This window comes from Chiloscyllium plagiosum, unplaced genomic scaffold (assembly GCF_037043375.1).
Source record: "Chiloscyllium plagiosum isolate Xiang-an unplaced genomic scaffold, Cpla_swu_hap1 HiC_scaffold_21, whole genome shotgun sequence".
NCBI lineage: Eukaryota > Metazoa > Chordata > Chondrichthyes > Orectolobiformes > Hemiscylliidae > Chiloscyllium > Chiloscyllium plagiosum.
Window position 1 is genome coordinate 53,571,349 of NW_028270159.1, and position 8,869 is coordinate 53,580,217.

The following is an 8,869-nucleotide window of genomic DNA, read 5'->3' on the forward strand; positions in this document are numbered from 1 at the left end:
TTCTGTCGCTGAATAGTTGGAGCCCCCCCCCCCCACATCTGGCCTCAGTCAGGCCCTGGGACTGAGCGAAGGTTCCTTTATTTCAGGTTCAGGCACTGCAGCTTGTGGGGGATGCTGGCCTGGTTTAATGCAGCAACCTCAGATACCACTCCCTGTCACCCACGCTGACAGCACCAACTGTTTCAGGTCACATCTCTCGTGCTGTTCAGATGCATCTTCTCAAATGGGCCACGCTCGGCAATTTTTTTCTCACAGTCAAACAAAACACCTTCGTGAATCCACATTCCAGAACGCAAATTCATTCATTCTGAGATTTCTTGTGATTTTCTTCAGCACTCTAGGAGCTTTTCAGTCTTATATGCCGTTTGAGGGGTCAATGGAAAGGCCTGGATTTTTTAATGATCTTTTATGTTTGAATCGTGAGATAACACAGTCTGACTATCTGTATTTGGCCTCAGAAGAATTCAAGAGAAGGCATGTGAATTTTCAAGGCAAGTCCCTAAGACTCCCAGTGTCCATTTTCATGGCAGATTAGCTTTTTTTTCGAAAATAAATGCTGCTGGGGTTAATATTGGTTAGAGGGAGTTAACAGATCCAAGAACTGCTTCACTGGCAGTAAATGTACTGAGCTGCTGACTGTGCTAAAGAAATGCAAAATCTTCTTTAACTTGGGATTTGGCTGATTCAGTTTTGGGCCCAGCATTCAGTCTGTCACGCCATGTTTTTCTTCCTCCGCCTGTATTAGTGCGGGCTTGTTCCCGACTGTAATTCCAGTGGGAGTCTCTGAACCCAGAGTAAGTGCAGAAAACCACAAACTCTGCTCTAATTATTCCCGTAGTGCCCACTTAATGCACATCACAAACGCTGATCTCATTCCCAAACATAGTGTAACACTTACTCAGACACACAAAACACACACACAAACACTATAACACTCAGAAACACACTAACACACTCAGCCACACACTCAGACACTCACACAGTCTAACATGCACACCCATACACATTCACTCTGACACACAAACACAGTCACATGTACAGTCTCTCACACATACACACGTACTCTCTCACACACACATACACACTCTCACACAGACACACACTCTCTCACACATACATGCAAACACCCACAGACACAAAAACTCACACTGAGACACACACTGCCACTTACAGACATACACACACACATACACACACTCTCACTCAAACACACACAAACACTCAAAAACAGTCAGACATCGACAAACATAAACACTCAGAAACACACATACACAGTCTAGCACTCACACATAACAACACACTCAAACTAACACTTGCAAACACAGTGAAGCACACACACAAACACTCTCAGACACAGACTAATCGTTACATATGTGCACACATACTCTCACACAAACATTCGCAGACACACACAAACTAACACTCATGGACACAAACAGACTCACACAAATGAACAGTCACACAAACTAACTATCACTGATGCACACACACAATCTCACACACTCATAAGATTAACATTCACACTCACACACAGACTAACACTCACAGACACATACATTCACTCACAGACACTAATATGTGCAGACACACACGCTGTCACTCAAACATGCACATACTCTTACACACAATCACACAGATGAATATTCACAGACTCACACATAGGCTAACATTCAGAGACACATAGACTCACAGACACTAACACACACACGCACACACAATCACATTGACTAATATTCACAGACTCACACATAGGCTAACACTCAGAGACACATAGACTCACAGACACTAACACACACACCCACACACAATCACATTGACTAATATTCACAGACTCACACATAGGCTAACACTCAGAGACACATAGACTCACAGACACTAACACACACACCCACACACAATCACATTGACTAATATTCACAGACTCACACATAGGCTAACACTCAGAGACACATAGACTCACAGACACTAACACACACACCCACACACAATCACACAGATGAATATTCACAGGTATGCAATGATATATTCACACACACACAGACACAAACAAACAAGGGAAGCAAAGCCCAGTGGTTAATCAAGACATCCAGGTAATTCTCGGGTGATGATGGAATTTGAATTCAATTAAAAAACTGGAATTAATGACAAATGACAAATGTGTTGATTGTCGGGAAAAACCCATCTGTCCTTTTGGGAGGGAAACTGTCATCCTTACCTGGTCTGGTCTACATGTGACTCCAAACTCATATCAATGTGATTGACTCTTAACTACCCTCTGGGCAATTAGGGGCAGGCAATAAAGTCGAGCCAGCGATGCCCTCATCCTGGAACTGAATAAAAAATCAGACATTAATGCTTGCACACAGACATAGATACCCATCAATGCACACTGACATACTTCCCTGCCTCTCTTTACCTGTCACTTAGCCTCAGTACCAACGTTCCCCACACTGACACACGTCAGGAGTCTCCCTCATGAACTCGAGTAACCTCTAGCTTCACCAGCAACGGTGTGATTTCAGTGATGCAGAACAACCAGGCCTCAGGAGACGGCAGAAAGGGCTGTGGAGAGTGAGCTGGGAGAGAGGGCTCCCAATGCAGGGGCCTTCGCAGTCCACTTGAGTGGGGCTGCTGTCAACTCCTCAGGGCAAGGATATCGGGCTGGAGACAGGCAGTAAGCCTACAACAGGAAAGCCGGGGGTGTGCAGAAAGTAACGATAAGGTCCTGTTATGACTGGGAGATCATATTGCCCCAATAAAATTATAATTCATTATCAGAGAGAAATAGCAGATAATTCAGCACACACCTGTGTTTCGAAACATTATGCTGATCAAAATAGTAATAAGTAAGAGCTTGGAGACCAACAATATGAAGGAATGATTTGGGGGGTGGGGGCGCTGATTGCAAGGCAGGAGTAAGTTAAATACAGAGAAGCCTGAACACTGTTTTAATTTGATTCCAGAGACTGGAGAAAGCAGCTTGAATGGCTCAGACTGACAAAGCAGTTACATTCCAGAGGGTACTAAAGCTGGTGATCTGGGACACTGGAATTGAGATGAGTCCAGAGAGCTCTCAAACAATATTCCGACGGGAAGCAAGCTAACCCTAACCATAACCCAAACATTAACCCTCCCCCCTCCCCCTAACTGTAACCCTAACCATAACCCAAACATTAACCCTCCCCCCTCCCCCTAATGTAACCCTAACCATAACCCAAACATTAACCCTCCCCCTCCCCCTAACTGTAACCCTAACCATAACCCAAACATTAACCCTCCCCCTCCCCCTAACTGTAACCCTAACCATAACCCAAACATTAACCCTCCCCCTCCCCCTAACTGTAACCCTAACCATAACCCTATCACCAACTTTAACCCTAACCCTAATCCGAATCCGAATCTAAACCCGAACCAGAACCCGATTGCAGGTTAACCATAACCCTAACCCAATCCTGAACCCTAACCCTAAACTTTACACTGACCGCAACACTATCCCTAACCCTATCCAAAATCCCATCCCAACTTTAACCCTAGCCCTATCATGATCCTTAATGCTAACCCTACCCCTAATCCATATCCTATTCCTAATCCTGTTGCTAACAGTAACCTTATCATTAATCCAAACCCTATACCCCAACTCTACTATATCCGTGTCCCTAAGCCTAACCCTAGCCCAAACCCTAGCCCTAACCCTAACCCTAGCCATAGCCCTAATACTGAGCTGCAGATAAACAGGACGCTGTGGTTTTTGCCTGCTCAAGTTCATTTGCGTATGCAAAGTGCTCTGCTAGCACCTGTTGGAGGTCAGCTATGGCCTGTTCCCCGGGACGCACACCGAGACGAACATCAACTGTGCCTGGAGGATCATCAACTCGGTGAAGGACGCTCTCTGGGTGGTCCGAAACCTGCTGATCTTCCAGCTGAAGGAGTTGACCCCGACTGAGTGTTGCAGACTGGCACATTCCATGGTCCAGGACCACGTGTTGAGGGACGCGCTGAAGCTTGGGGCAGCTGCCGCCAAGGCGCGGTGGGGAAAGACCACTGTGTAAAGTCTGCCTGCCTAACGAAGAACAGGGGGCCCGCGCAGTAAGTGGGCTCTGCTGAAGCCTCAGCTAAATATATGGATGATAAATGTACAGACCTGTATATACGAATGATTAATTCTAATCTCTGTATGTAAAGAAATGCAAGGTGGGCCTATGAATGGCATCACCAATTGTACAGATCATCTAAATATTTTATGAATAAAGTATATTTTTGAAATTTAAAAAATGTCAGCTCTCTGCTGTGCTGTAACTTCAGAGCTGGGCTCAGTCTGATGGTCACCTCTACCATGTTCGTATTGGAATGTCTCTCCTTTGACCTCTCTCTGTCGATCCCTATACCCTTTCTGCTGATTCCCTATGTGTCCCCATTTGCCTCTCTCCCATAAAGGAACAGGAACTGGAGGTTCAGCCCTCATTCCTCGCTGTGTCCTGCTCCTGGGTAGGGGGCTTGAGAGGTGACATTACTGGTCTAGGAAACCATGAGCTGTGGACTGATGACTAATGAGTTAAAGATGGGGATTTAAAAACTGGAAGAACTGCAGATGCTGGAAATCAGAAACAGAAACTGCTGGAGAAGCTTAGCAGGTCTGTGGAGAGAAATCAGGGTTAATATTTCAGGCACAGTGACCCTTCCTCGGAACACTGATGGGAACTAAAACTCGGTGAATTGATTAAAAATCGATCCCAGTGAAATCGGTGTGAGAACCCATCAGCCCTCCTTACCCAGTTTGGTTTCTGGGTGACCGACTGCAATGTGCAGACTGCCCCTGTGAAACTGCTGAGTCACAGATTTCAGAGGAGGTTAGGGATGGGCCATAAACACTGACCTTTGAGGGTGTCAACCACATGTCCCAAAAGTGGAAAGGAAGTGCCTGTGGTTTTATTGTCTGGGGTATGTCAGTGGGTCATAAAGGGGTACGGTGCAGATTTAGCAGAAAGATACCAAGGCAAAAAAGAAAAAACAGGTTCAATTCTAATGAGAATCTAGGCAGGCACTCCTTTGAGTATCGAAGATTAAGGGAAGATTTCATCGAGGTGCTTAAGATGATTAACGATTCAGTTAAAGGGTAGCTATGGAGAAACAATATCCAAAGGTAGGCCGGGTCAGAATGAGCTCACTGGGTGATAGGAAACTGAGCAGCAGCAGGCCATTTGGTCTCGTTCAACCTGTCTCCCAGTCAAAACGATGAAGGCTGATCTGATTGTCAATGTTAACCCCACTTCCCTGTCTGACTCTACTCCCCAAACCCACTCCTCCCCAAGACCAGCTTCTGTTACCTATCCTGACTTGCCCTTGCTAGCTTGCTTAGCCATTTCAGGCTGTGGGTCTGGAGGTATGTGTAGGCCTAACTGGACAAGGAATGGCTATTTACAATGAACAACGCTGCGGCCAGTTTTCCATTCCAGATTGACGAACTGATCTTACATTCCCCGCAGTTTTGGGATTCAAACCCATGGCCTCCAACCCCCACACCATTAGCCTGGGTCTCTGGATTGTGAGTCCAGGGTTGTTACTACAAGGGAAACACTCCCCAACTACTAACAATGCTCCGACTGAAAGTGATAGCATGGAATCCCTACAGTGTTGAAGCAGGCCATTCAGCCCATCAACTACACATAGACCTTCTGATGAGCATTCCAACCAGACCCACCCACCAGCTGTATCCCTGTAACCCTGTATTCCCCTGGCTAATCCACCTAACCTGCACATCCCTGAACACTACGGGCAATTTAGCACAGCCAATCCACCTGACCCGCACACCTTTGGACTGTGGGAGGAAACCAGAGCACCCGGAGGAAACCCACACAGACTCGGGGAGAGTGTGCAAACTCCACACAGACAGCTGCCCAAAGGTGGAGCAAAACCTGGGTCCCTGGTGCTGTGAGGCATCAGTGCTAACCACTGAGCCACCGCGTCACCCTATCATGTTAAAGTTCAAGCTAGGCTGTTTAATGTCGATGTTATGATGTTCACATGGAGCAGTCTGAAAATCGAGAATTTTCTCCTGAGAAGCTGTTGAGGCCACCTGAACGTCTCAGACTGAGATTGATGAGATTCAGAACCAAAGTCATTTTTTATTCATTGGCAGAATGTGGATAGTGCTGAAAGACCAATATCCCTTGGACATCCTTAATTGCGCTTGAGTTGGTTGTGAGACGGGCAACTGAATGCAACTAAGCAACATTTTACACCACTTTGATGAACCATTAAGAATCAACATCAATCCTGTGGGTCTTGTCAAAATGGTCTAAAAAACAGGTGATTGATCATTAAATCTCATTGACTCTTTTAAAAGCCTTGGACTTTAGTTTGAAAGAGAAACAAAAAATAATGAGCTGGAACACTTTAAAATGGCCACCAAAGTCACCTGACCTGAAAGTAGCTAAGCTCAACAGGAACTTACAAAGGAATGTCTGAATATCTTAGCTGAAACTGTCCAATGCACTGAGAAAATACAATTAAAAAAAAAGGACATTAAAATTCATCACCTGGAACATATAGCTCACAGTGAGGCCTTCAACTGGATCTGATTAGGTTACAGTGTGGAAACAGGCCCTTCGGCCCAACAAGTCCACACCCATCCTCCGAAGAGCAACTCACCCAGACCCATTCCTCTACATTTACCCCTTCACCTCACACTACAGGGCAATTTAGTATGGCCAATTCACCTAACCTGGACTGTGGGAGGAAACCGGAGCACCCGGAGGAAACCCACGCAGACACGGGGAGAACGTGCAAACTCCACACAGACAGTCGCCTGAGTCGGGAATTGAACCCGGGTCTCTGACGCTGTGAGGCAGCAGTGCTAACCACTGTGCTACCATGCCATGAGATTTCTCAAGTCCAGATATTATGGGACAAAGCCCACCCTCTCATCTCATCACACAATGGGAAGGATTAGACTGCCTGGATAAGTGGGGAACTCTGACCATGAACCATCAAAAGTCTCTGTTATAAATGGATTGGCCCCTATGAGGGCAAACAGCCAGGATTCACATATTGAAGCCCCCACCCCCCATCCTCTTGCTGTTCAAGGACTATAGGACCCTGAAGTAACTTTACAACATGACAATCTGCTCGGAATGTGGTATCTTTCCAATCATCATATATAACTGTATTGTGGTTACATAGGAGCCCTGTTTACAATGCGACAGTCAGCTCTGGATATGGTATCTCTGAGATGATCATATATAACTATATCATGGTAACATGCAGTGATACTTTACAATTCAACACAAGCTAAAGCCAAAGCAATCATGATTCTAAACTTGTGCAGACAGAAACCTCAAGGAGTATTCTTTGCGGAAGTTAAGATTATCTCTGTCCCACAGTTCTCAAGACTGGACGCCCCACACACCTGATCGACATGGAGATAGAGCTTTTCAAACTGAGAGGAACTCTTTACACCATAGTACCCAGTCTGGCCGACGGGCTGAATCAACTCATTGTCCTCTCCAGGAGGACAATTCCCCTCCGGAGTTTCAGGATCAACATCAGAATGTGCTTTTCTTTCACTGATGGCCTGGAACTATTTCTCAATGACTCCCCCCCCCACCCCCAAACCCACTCCGCCCCATTATCCTTCACCTTCCTCTGTTTGCCTGTGTTAACCATGTCTTTTTATCACAAATATGAAATGGCTAACCACGCAGGGACAGGGTGTACCCTTTGAATATGTTTTTGCTTCACTTGAGTGAGGTTACAGTGAACTATCTCCTTCATTTTTATTTATTCGAATCAATTTGTCTGGCATGTTCTTCTTGGCTTTTATACATTTATTTATCTGTGAGGCAGACCCATCCCCAAGACTTGTTTGTAACAGTCTGGAGGCACGTTTTGAAAAGCGACAATGACTGAACCAGATGACATTTGACAACAAACCATTAGTTTCACATTCACCATTACTGATACCAGCACAAAGTTAAAAATCACACAACACCAGGTTATAGTCCAATAGGTTTAATTGGAAGCACACTAGCTTTCGGAGCGCCCCGCACATCTTTGTTGATTAACTGAACTTAATTTCCACATCTGCAATGTTGGGAATCGATCTCACGTCTCTGGCTCATTAACCCAAGCCTCCAGATGTGGATTCTGTGCAGGACCAGACCAGGTAAGGGAGGCAGATTTCCTTCCCTGAGGTAAACCCTAAAAGTTTTTGCGATGATCAATGATAGCGAGCTGTTGACCAGCACTGAGACAACTTGCCAATTCCTGAAATGGTAATTCAGTGTAAATCCCACCAGCGGGATTTTATCATGGCTCCCCAGCCACCCCCGCATGATCCCTCATCTGGATGAGTACGATTTAGAAAAAACAGAAAACCTGGAAACCGGCCTTGGGTCTAAAATAACTAATATTAACATTCCCACAACAAACTCTACAGGCCCCCATTCACGCTACACTCCTATTCCTCACCTCGATCAAGTGATGTTCACTTCCTCCTCATTAGCACTGAGAATATCTGGTCAATGAGAATCCATGGGCAAAATCTCCCATGGTTGTAGTCACACCAGGCATATAGGAAGATGGTCACAGCTGTTGGAGGACAGTCATCTCAGCTCCAGGCCATCTCTTCAGGGGTTTACTGTGGAGAAAGAGTTGGGAACCTGAGAAAGCTGGCGGTAATATCATGGGGACAGGTCATATCACAGTAGAGGAGATGTTGGACATATTAGAATGTATGAAGGTGGATCAGTCTCCTGGTCCTGAACAGATATATCCATGAACCCTGCAAGAGGCTAGAGAAGAAATTGTGGGGATATTTTTGCATCATCATTAGCCACGGGTTAGGTCCCGGAAGACTGGAGAGTGGCGAATG

The 8,869-nt window shown here is 45.7% G+C and overlaps 1 long non-coding RNA gene across 1 annotated transcript in view; it reads right to left on the reverse strand.

Moving 5' to 3' along the window:
* Positions 1-2,589, reverse strand: part of LOC148146155 (uncharacterized) — a 16,533-nt gene extending 13,944 nt beyond the window's left edge. The window contains exons 1-2 of the long non-coding RNA XR_015760796.1: positions 2,417-2,589; positions 2,216-2,330 (exon numbers count right to left, since the gene is read on the reverse strand). This is a non-coding gene — a long non-coding RNA (uncharacterized LOC148146155). The remainder of the gene's footprint in view (positions 1-2,215; positions 2,331-2,416) is intronic.
* Positions 2,590-8,869: the final 6,280 nt, after the last annotated feature.